This window comes from Haemaphysalis longicornis, unplaced genomic scaffold (genome assembly GCF_048455015.1).
Source record: "Haemaphysalis longicornis isolate Haplotype H1 unplaced genomic scaffold, Haemaphysalis longicornis Haplotype H1 scaffold_1, whole genome shotgun sequence".
NCBI lineage: Eukaryota > Metazoa > Arthropoda > Arachnida > Ixodida > Ixodidae > Haemaphysalis > Haemaphysalis longicornis.
This window is the reverse complement of record NW_027526203.1, coordinates 94,485,817-94,497,110: the sequence shown is the minus strand read 5'-3', so window position 1 is coordinate 94,497,110 and position 11,294 is coordinate 94,485,817.

Sequence of the window (11,294 nt, the reverse complement as noted above, 5' to 3'; positions counted from 1 at the left end):
GCAGGCGGCTCGAAGAAAAAATAAAAAAAGAAAACTGGGCTTTGGAGCAGACGACACGCTCGCTCGCTTCCATACGGCGATCGTCTGCTTCATACGCACTGTAAGCAGCTTACGGTAGCCGTGTCATAGGTTAGTGTGACACCTTCATTACAGAGCGATGACTTTCGGTACATGACAGCGACAACCTTGTCATTGCGAGGATAAAGACAAGTCCGCACAGATATCTCGGAGCTCGCCCGCCGTCGCAGAAAACATCACGACGCTTCGAATTACGAGTTCCAACCAACGCCTGACGACGCGGATTGTCGGCGGCGAAACGTTGACGAAGGCACCTATCACAACTTGAAATGTCCCGGCGCCATAACATCGCAACGTAACCAGCAGCCGGAACGCAGGGAGCAGTGGGTGGCCGCGGTTGCTGGCGTTTGGCTCGGTAGCTCGGCGTTTGGCTCGGCAGCCACCTCGGCAGCTCCAGCAGTGACCGATTTGGTAAAGAGGCACCGCGACACGAATTCGCCCTTGCTGAAGTGCTCAAGCGTATTCAGCCAGTACCTTATGCGCTGGCATGGCAAATTCACGGTGCGGAAATCCCCTGAACCTTCATTATATGCCTCGTCAATGCGGGATACATGCTCCGGAAAAGAGGCGAGCGAGCACAGCCGGCTCGAACCGAGAGGAGCCTAGGCGGCCATCTTGAAAATAGTACTGGAGGGCTGCTTCAAGGTAGCACAGACGACACCTTGGAGTTGCTCCTCCAAATCGTGAGCGGCTCCTCCAAATCGCCGAGTGGCTCCTCCGTTGGAGGAGACACTCGAGTGTAGGTTAGTTTATGAAACCGAAACTCGCTTTCAAGGGTCCTCACGAGCGGAGGCTCGAGTGGAGGAGGGACTCAGAATACGGGGGACAGTGTACAAACTAACAAAGTAAAGAAAGGCACATTCTTTCATTCACAAACGTGTGGTGGCTTAGTTTCAATTGAGCGAGCAAATTGCGACGACCTGTCGGCGGCCGGCTGTCTAAACGCTGTGCCGACTGACTGGATCGGAACGTCGGCGAACCGTGCAGTAGCTCAGCCAATTGCCAGCTCGTCTGCTCGTGACGACACACGAAAACACCACAAAAAATGGGCGAGGGTGAAGAGAGGAGGACAGCATTTTCGAATTGATTTTTCTACTAAATAAATTCGCGTAAACGCGCTCAGAGTGGTCGCAACATGGCCTATGGACTCCCGACTACAATTTCCGCTAGTAATACCGCAATGTTTACAAATCACTTCAGTGTCCCTTTAATGCACCCGAATCGCTCGGACGCTAAATGTAAATTTTGCTCAGAGGTAGGAACACTCCGCCACATAATCGGTGTGTGCGACTTTAGCCCTGAGCACCCTCCTCTCTTTCTGTCAACTACCGAACAAGAGCAATGGGAGATGCTGGTTTCCAGCCCCTCTCTGCCTGCCCAGCTGCAGCTGGTGCACAGAGAACAGGCGGCGCGGACTTGATATGGGCTACAGTGAAGAAGGAACCACTGCCCTGGGCCGTTCAGAAATCTGAATAGGAGTATTTCCTCCTCCTCCTTCACCTGCTCCTCCTCTGCCTCCTTTGCTCCTCCTCCGCCCCCTGCTCCTCCCCCGTCTCTGCCGCTGATCTCGTCGCCTCCGTCCGCAACTGCGGAGACGGAGAAGTGAGATCGTTTAACACCGGGTTTGAGCTTTAATTTTATATAAAAAAGAGTTTCCACTCATGTGCTACCCCAATAAAACTCAATCAACCACCGTTAATGCATCATGCATTAGTTTAAGCTTACCAAGAATGTCTCTTTGAAGGAATAGAGGGTGTGGATAAGTGCATTTCACTTCTGTCTGGTTTCACTACTTGTAAGGCGACGTGAGTGAATTGAAGTGACGTCGAATGGGTAATCGCTGTGGGTGCCGTTTACAGCTTTGCTTTCCAACCACATTCGCAGGGTGGATTGCCGCGATTTTTTTCTTCCTTGTTGATGAAGTAATGTCGATTTCGCTAAGGCGCTTGAATTGGGCACGAGGAGGAAAGGCTTTAAGCCACGTATTACTGCGTTCCGTGCTGGTCCTGGCATCCCAGACTCTTGCTGCAGTCTCCACAGCGAACAGCATTGCTCCTGCGGGAGAGCAAGCTTCATCTTGACCGGCCACGCACGTGCACTGACTGATGACTGACTGTGGGGCGTAACGCGCCGCCGCAACGCTGGCGATGAGGCGCGCCGTAGTGGAAGGTGCCGGGTTGGTTTTGACAACCAGGAGATAACGTGCGCCGAAATCTCGAACTCACGGGCGTTTTTGATTTTCGCCTCCATCACAAAAGCGGCCGCCGGGGCCTGGAATCAAACCCGTGACCTCGTGCTCAGCAGCAGGCCATGCACATGCAGTGGGCTGTGATGAGACTGATGACTGTTCCATCGGCGATGGCTAAGATCCATGCTTTCAGTGATGGACCTCTAAGCCGCTGTGAATGGTTCACTTAAAAAAAAAATAAAAATAAAAAAAGTTTCAAGTATAGTTAGAGTGATAGTTTTTTTGCAGAAAGAGTTTGTCCACCCAGTGATGTGCACGGATAAACAGAAAATTGGCTAGCCTTGCGATAGTGCGCCTGCTAGCCCGCCACTGGGTGTACTAGTTACATGGCATGTTTAACAAGCCAACATGCAGCACGAATAAAGCAGGCGGATGGTTACTTCATTAGTAAATTGACTGCACGCCGAAGAGACGTGCTGCCACATTAGGATTGTTTGGCGGTACTGACAACACAAATGGGCGAGCGCAGTCGCGATGATTCGGCGCCAGTCTGCCGACACCAGCTTGCGCGCAGTACCGCTAATACAACCAATTTTTGCCCCTCTCGTGAAGGTACAGCTTCTTATGCAAGAACAAAAAACGCACGCATTTTCCGTGTTTTACCTCACTCAACACGATCACACGTTTCGACGGCAGCTGCGTTGCTGACAAGCACTCTACCAATCCACTCGTAAAGACGTTGAGCACCTCCTCATATCCTTTTGCGTTGCATAGTTTGTGGCGAGGACGGGGCAGTTATAGATGCCCGTGTAAACAGTGGATGGTAGCAGCTCCGCATTGGCGCTGAATCTTTCTAGATGCGCTGCTCGTGAGGGTCAACACCCTTGCACATCTCAATTTTTTATTTGTGACGCGCACGTGCAGGGCCCACAGGTTTGCGAAGTACGACGGATGAAAGCCAGCCATCCCTCTGCAAGGGCGACTATCGCGTGCAGCCTGAATGCAAAGGCAGCAGCAACACGCTCGAAAGTTCTTGCTGGTTGCACTGCCACATTTGTATGCAGGTTCTCTAACATCACCGACCGCACCGGAAACCAAAAAAAAAAAGGCGGACGTGACGTCACATGAAAACTATGTATAGGTTTGACTGTTAACACGTCAGCGATCACGGATCACACAAATAACGCGCCGTAGTTTTCATTTATGTTTGGAAATAAAATAAAAAATTGGCTGCGTATCTGCTCCGTTCGTAGCAAATGTCGACAAAAGACGATAGTCTTTATCGGACTTTGTCAAGTAAATGCCACCCTTCGCTTTCCCGCTCACGTCCTATGTTGTTCCTCTTGCGTCGCGCTCCTCTCAAGGTAAAGACGCCAAAGATTTGCTTAAATCATATTAAATTTACCGCGTTCCACTGCTCCAGGCCCGGTTTCTCAATGCCAACGCTGCCGCATGGCGGAGACGCGCGTGAATCAAGGCGCCATAGTTCAGCGTTAATAGGACCACGTTGCCGTACTCCACGTGCGTTCCAAGCAGAACGTGGAACCTATCTATTGGAACCTTTCGTAACTGCTGCCGGTTGATTTCTTAACCTCTTCACTACCGGCCTAAGAAGGAATGAAGAAAACTTTAATTTTTTTCCAAAGCTTTATTGAACACTTCAGTAATAGTTTAAAACAAAAAAAGAACTATAAAAAGAATTCCTGTTATTTCAAGTAATTCTAGAATGTCCACACTTGTGGACATCGGTTGTTAACAATGTCAAAACGGTGTCCACATAGGGGGACATCAGTTGCCAGCGTTGTGGAACTTGACAAAGCAATTTTTGCCTTTGAGACATAGGAAAATATTTGCATTTGGTGCACTTCACTCTTGTATTTCCTTTGCAGTTTTCGTTCCTGCACCCCATTGCATTTTTTAGGCTGCAGAATTCGGGAAAGTGATCAAAGCGGTTACGACGCGTGTCAAGGTTTGGCAGTTGCACAGGCCTTGAGTTGTCAGTCGCAGGCGGATCGCTCCTTTCCTTGCGGTTGTGCATTTGGTTTTCCCTTGTAAGTGTCTCAGCGATGTCTGGCTTGAAATGCAGCTGGCTAAGCACTTCCTTTTTTGGTATACCCATGGCTTGGGCGTCACGCTGGTACAAGATCCATGCATTGCATACGGCAAGGTCCAGAAAGTGAGTGAAAAACCTCACCGCCCTCTTTCTTGTCTTGATTTGTATCCAATAGTAGGACACATATCGGTCGACCAAGTGTACAACACCCATGCACCTGTTGTAATGAGCAACAATAGCTGGCTGGGCAACAGTACCCTCCTTTCTTGCTTCGTTGCACCACTGCATGCATGTGGCGACGGGGTCGCATCCAACAGCACTTGACATCAGGAGAACGCTCTTATTATCTTTCCACTTCACAACGCACACTTCTCCATCATCTCGCACAAGGCAAGCGCTGTCACTTCATTGCTTTATCACTTGGAAGGTTTGCAACCACGTCCTCTGTACTGTTTGCATTGACTGTACCAGTGAGAAACACTGTTCTTTCTAGGAGGTAGTCCACGATTCGCAGGCCTGTAAAATATCTGTGAGTCAAGACGTGTGCTCCGTCATCCGTTATGGTTGTTTCAAGCTTCTTGACCACTGCTCCCCCGAGGCCATACAATTTTGAGTCATCAGCGTCTACAGTATTCTTCTCAGTGTAAACAACAAAGTCAAGGACTGGGCCGTCAGGGGAGGCTAAAACAAAATTCTTGAGACCGAGCGTATTCGGTTTCGAAGGGAGATACTGCCTGAATGCACATCTTCCTGAAAATAGGATCATCTGCTCGTCGATCGAGAGCTCTTTTGTGCGGGGCAGTGCTCGGCAGGCGGCTTGGAAGCAATCCACTACTGGTCGCACAAGGTGAAGCTAATCTTCTTTTTGGCGTGCTGTAGTAGCTGAAGTGTCGACAAAGTGCAGGTGATTACGCAGCTCGTAAAACCTGTTCCTTGTCATGTGGTCCGCAACAGATGGTGTCCTTGTTCCTCGAGACCAGTAGAGCTGGACTTGGGGAAGGTGCATAGTCCCCATCAGCAGGTGGATGCCAGCAAGCTTTCTTACCTCAAGTGTGCTGGTTCGCACAGATCGGTGGTTTCGTTTCTGAACTGAATACAAATTTGTTTGTTCAGCAACTTCCTTCCAAAACTCCAAGGGAAAATATATTTCGAAGTACTCGTGCGGCGTCAGAAACTCTCGGTAATCATTGTCTTGGTTGTCGTTGTTAGGGCCGTCCCTCTTGCAAAATCTGTAACAGCGAAACGAATATTTAATTTTACCTAACCTACAGAAAAAACGTTAGAAACACTTACGCTTGCGAGGTGCATGAACTTTTCTTCTTTTTTTTCGTTGGTCGGTGGGCAATATCCGGTTCAGGTTCATCTGCAGACTCGCCTGAAGACTCTACATCACTTGCAAGTGGTGACGATGACCATTCCTCGTCATCTTCTGGTTCTGAGAGACCCGCATCACTTTCTTCTGGCATGGCAGCGCTCTCTTCATCGGTCAGCAACCTAGCTGTCGAGCGCGTACCCGGCAAGCAGTACCCACGTTTAGAACTTATGTCCACAAACGTGGTCCATCGTAAACGCTTTTCGCAAATTTTCGCAAATTTTGAACACCGAAATAATAATGCTTTATTACACTTCCGTGGAGCGTATATTCAATATGTGAGCAGAAAATATCATGCAATGTTTACAAATTACTGAATAATAGCCAAAAATTCCCCCGCATTTCCCCGAGGGGGAGAATGTGAAAGTGCGAATGCACGGTTGTCGGCCCGCTTGCGACGCTTGGCCTCGGCCCCCGCAGCCCACCGCCTCGCCGCCTTCTCTTCCATCTCTTCCATCGGGTTTGTAGTATCACGTGTATACACCACGCAGTTATCAAGCCGCTATAACGCCGCTGAGTCGCCAACGCACGCCGCTGACGACGTAGTTTGAATGCGTTAAAGATATAAGGCGCGTCACCACTGATATCACCGTCGCGTCCGTGGCTTGATCGGTAGAGCGTCGCGCTGCGGCCGCAAAGTCCGCGGATCGAAACCTGGCGCCGGATGCTGTTTCTTTATAGAGGAGCACTGCGGACGCCGACGCCGCCGGCGGTGGATGGTTTGGGGTCGCTTTTAAAGTGTATTCACACTTAAAACGTACCTCTCCTTCGCTGTGTGCCGCTGGAGCTGGGCGCCGCCATGTCATCTGTTCGTCTCAGCGCTTCTAGCCGACTCTTGGCGCCCTCTGTCTGCTATTGTGAAAACTATGAGGCTTCAAAAGGCGCCAAATTTGAATTCTAGAAAATCGCTATTGTCGCAGTAGAGCGCCCAAATGTAAACGTCCACAAACGTTGACGCCGGCAGCGAAGAGGTTAAAATGGCGTCAGGAGCTATAGTGGCGCGGGTGACAGCAGGCGACAGCGGATTGAATTTTTTTTCTGCAGTTGATGAAGTATTTAATTTCGCAAAAATCAAGCATGTATGATTTTTTATAAAGGAACACTGGAAAGATCACTTCTATATTAATTTGTTGTCTTATATTTGCGTAATGTTTTGTTCTTCTTCAACAATGTTGACAAGTATGAGCATTACATCGGACTTAGACGGTTAGATTTAGCTGTGACTATATAAGGTTATTGCGCAGGCCTTGTATTACTTTGGCCGGGTGGCTGAATCGAGTCACAGGCATACAGACAGACCAAAATTTCTGGGTTTAAGTAGCCCAAGAAAGACTATCGTCTTTAAAATTATATTTGTTTGGCGTTACAGCACGTAACAGGGCAGTACAAGCCTCTCCATGACAAAGAGAACCCAATTTTTCCACACTAGTCCAAGTAAGCTGCCGGGTCTCATGATCAAACTCAAGAGAAAAATAAAGAAAAGTGACTGTTTTATGAAAACTGCGCCAATTAAAGTCGAGCTTGAGAAATCAGTACGTAGGCGACATCGGTACGCTCCGCGGTTGTCAGAAATAGCACTTTGCTGCCCATATGCACCGTACAATTGATGGTCGGAGCCGCCTTTTTCTCTGATCACGCCAAAAACTTGTAACATAGCAGCAGACGATGGCGTGGCGGCGGCGGCGGCCGGGAAGGCGATAACACAACCAACCTTGCATTGAAGCAGAGAGCTCAACTATGTTACGAAAAGCGATGGAAAGAAATAAATAGATACGGTGAAAAGATTGTTTGATGTTCTTTACCTCGACATCCCCCTGGGCTGGGCTCAACTGGAAATAACTTTATTCACGTCGATCCTGCAGTGGGCGGGGGTTTCTGATGAACCCCGTCCCCACGCGGCCGGTCGTCGCATCTTCTCCTTTACGGAGTCCGTGCTTTTCGAGTGCACGGAAGACCTGCTGGATGGCCCACTCTTTCTTCTTCTTGTCTGTCGATTCGATGGCTTCCTGTAGTTCTGCCGGGTACTCTTCGAAGCTGGTGCAGTCCCGCATGATGTGCCACCGGTTGGCAGGCCACTTTTTGCACATCTCGCATAGGCTCCTGGTGTCCTCCTGTGGGCACATGCGGTGCAGTGCCGCCGGTGACGTGACCGACGCCGTCTGTAGTTGTCTGAGAATCGTGGCCTCTCGCGGCTCAGCGCCCGATGGGGTGGGGTATTCTCTTCTGGGCAGTCGCGCGTTCTCTAGTGCTTCACCGTGGCCCCGGGCCCTGTCTTTGGTCTCTGTCCACCATTCCCACTCTGGGGGTGCGGTGCGTTAGTGTGTGCGCCTCCCTGTGGGCCGTCTTGTGGTTCGGTTCGCCCGCGTTCGCCCGCGTTCGCAGAATCCACCTGTCTTCCACCCTCCGGTCTTCTCGGGTACCCGACTTCTTGATGATATTGATTGCTTTGCTGCTTACGCGTCGGTTCGCCAGGTTTCGGACGGCTTCTTGGAAGTCGCTCAATTCTGTGTTACAGTCAGCTTCGGTCATTGCCAGGGCTGTGGAGATTTTCTCGGCCTCCGTGGCGTTCTCGCACCTTGCGCTCACTGCCGTGGCTATTCTCCCCGTTCTTGCGTTGATTGTGACCGCCACGTATCTGCCTTGGCCGTAGCCCGCCGCGTCGACGTATCTCGTTCTGGGGTCGTCGCCATGCTGCTCGACGATGTACTCAGCTCTCGCCCTTCCCCTTTCTCAGTTGTACTCTGGGTGTATTTATGAAGAAAGACAAAGACGCCGACCACAAGATAGATGAGTTTAAAATAAATAAACGTTTGGGCTTCCACACGGAAGTCTTGGTTACAATAAAATCTTGAAGCAAAATAATTGCCTTATATACGTTTCACAACGCTGCGCAGGCAACTTGCGAAGACAGGCGGCAGGTTTCCGGAGTTACGATTCAGCGTGTGTTCCGTCGTCTGCACTTCGGGGATTCGCCGGCCCATTTTTGTGATTAGTTCTAGGAGGCGGTGGTTGTTTGCCCGGCTTACAGAGGGAGTATGTCAGAAGCTCTGACTTCGCCGGTGAGCACTCTAAAGCCCGTTCTACATGGTGGGTTTTTCGTCTGCGAATTCGGTGGAACGAACATTCGCACTTGCGAAGTTCGCAATGCCTTGAAACTGTCGTCTACATGGCGTACGAACGTCGCGATTTTCGTATTTCAGAGGCACATTTTTTGCAGACCAGCCGAGAGCAAATATTGTTGGGATTTTAAAAAAAGGTTTTATTTTACATCTTGGGCAACTGAGTTATAAAACAGCGCTGGAAACAGGACTAAAACAAAACTGTTGCACGTTTCTTTAACTGCATTGCAGTAAATACGAGTTTATTTTTGGTTTCGTATAACAATCGCCAAGTATTTAGCAATATACGCACACATAGCAGAGAAGACAAACACAGCAAGCCACCCCGGGTTCGCTTTTTGTGCGTGCCTAGTACACCTCGGTTTACCTCGGGCCAACGCCGCCTTTGGTGCACTTTCCAATGGGAAGGCACTCATCCGCTATGTGGCGAGCGCCGGCGGACAACTCGCATTACGTCAATGCTCGCGAGTCGCGAACGCTGCACCCATTTCTACGACGTGTGTCTGTCAGCTTGCCTCTTGGGTGTCAAGAGCCGTTTCGCTCACATCTTAGCCTCGACGGTTCACTAGTTCTGGGGCGCACTAGGAATTTCGTCCAATGGGTCGCTCGCTTCAGACTTACTGCATTTTTACTTACTGACTTACTGCATTAACTGACGAAGGCGGAACTAAAATAGTGTAAGACATATCAGTTGTCGGGTAGACAAATAGCGAACTGGCAGCAGTGACAGCGCGGCGAACACTGCCCTGAAAATCCCATTCTGTGGACTTCAGGGGCCAGCTCTGGACCAGGCACGTGCATCCCACGGCGACGCACAACTGAGAACGACGGGCAATACTGCGCAGCTCAACTCGTCACCGTGCTACCGACAGGAACGCCAGCGTGCAGCCGGTGTCTACCCACGTGGTCACCTACCGCACGTATTGATTTGATTTGATTGTGGGGTTTAACGCGCCGACGCAACGCAGGCGATGAGGCGCGCCGTAGTGGAGGGCTCCGGATTAATTTTGACCACCTGGGGATCTTTATCGTGCGCCGAAATCTCGTACACATGGGCGTTTTTGCTTTTCGCCTCCATCAGAAAAGCGGCCGCCGCGGCCGGGAATCGAACCCGCGGCCTCGTGCTCAGCACTGCAACGCCTTAGCCACTGAGCCACCGCGGCGGGTCACCGAACGTATAACGACGGCGGAATCCCGGAGCCCCGCTACTGGCAGCAGTGACAGAGCGGCGAACACTGCCCTGAAAATCCCATTCTGTGCACTGCAGGTTAGTGGTTGACAACCTTGTCAGAAAACCTCGACTAATACCTTATTTCTGTAACGCTGTTACTGCTGCCCGGTGTTTTTTTACTTGTTGTGCTCGTGTTGATGTTTTGAGATGAGTAAAGAAGTAGTGAGACTCATACTTGAGCTTACAGATGAACTGAAGGCAGAGATGACGCTCTTAAAGGATTGCCTGGAACAAAACTTTGGCCTTGACGAAAAAAGCCGTCGCACCGAAATAGACGAAATAAAAAAGAGCATGGATCTGATGAGCAAATGTCTTGATGACGCGAACGGCCATCTCGAAAGCACAGCCAGGTAAAACAAAGCTTTGAAAAAAGAAAACGAAGAACTTCGGAGCAGCGTTCACGCATTGGAAGCAGACTTGGCTACAAGCCAGGATGAGGTCTTGAAATCTGAGCAATACACGAGGAACAAAAATGTGGAAATCAAAGGCATCCCGCAGGAACCTGCGGAGAACCTTTCTGATATACTTAAAAAACTAGGGGAGGCCGTTGGCGAAGCCCTGTCACCTGGGGATGTGGACCTGTGCCACAGAGTACGGACGAAAGATGATACTAAAACGAATATTATTGTACAGTTTTAAAGCCGGAAAAAACGAGACCAGTTTCTTGAAAAAGCACGTAAGATGAGGCTAAAGAATGATTTACTCTGTTCCGAGTGCGATGACCCGATATATATAAATGAGCATCTTTGCCCTGCAATGAAACGGCTTCTTGGCATGACTGGTGCACGCAAGCGCGTACATGCATGGAAGTTGTCTGGGTCAAGAACGGCGTCATTTTCGCCCGACGAACCGAGAAATCGCAGATAATACGCATCAAACGCGAAAGTGATCTTGACAAAATTTGCCCTGTGCACACGATGTAATACCCTCTAAACAGATACATGCGCAACGTCGCGTTGATCATCTGTCATGGCTAGTGATTACGTTCTTCCACAGGACATCGGCAAAGTGTGTGGTGATAAAAATTTAGAACCACGGGTTAAACTTCTCCACTTTAATGCCCGATCTTTACAACCAAAGCGAGACGAAATTTCTACTCTGCTCATTTCCTTCAAGTTTAAATTTGATGTGCTAATGTTCACGGAAACATGGTACACTGTTAAAAGGGCCATTGCGAGTTCTTGTCTACAAGGTGCTCTGACGAAGTCATGCCATCACAGGGTGCAAGAGAGCTTCGTCGCTCAGGTTGCCAG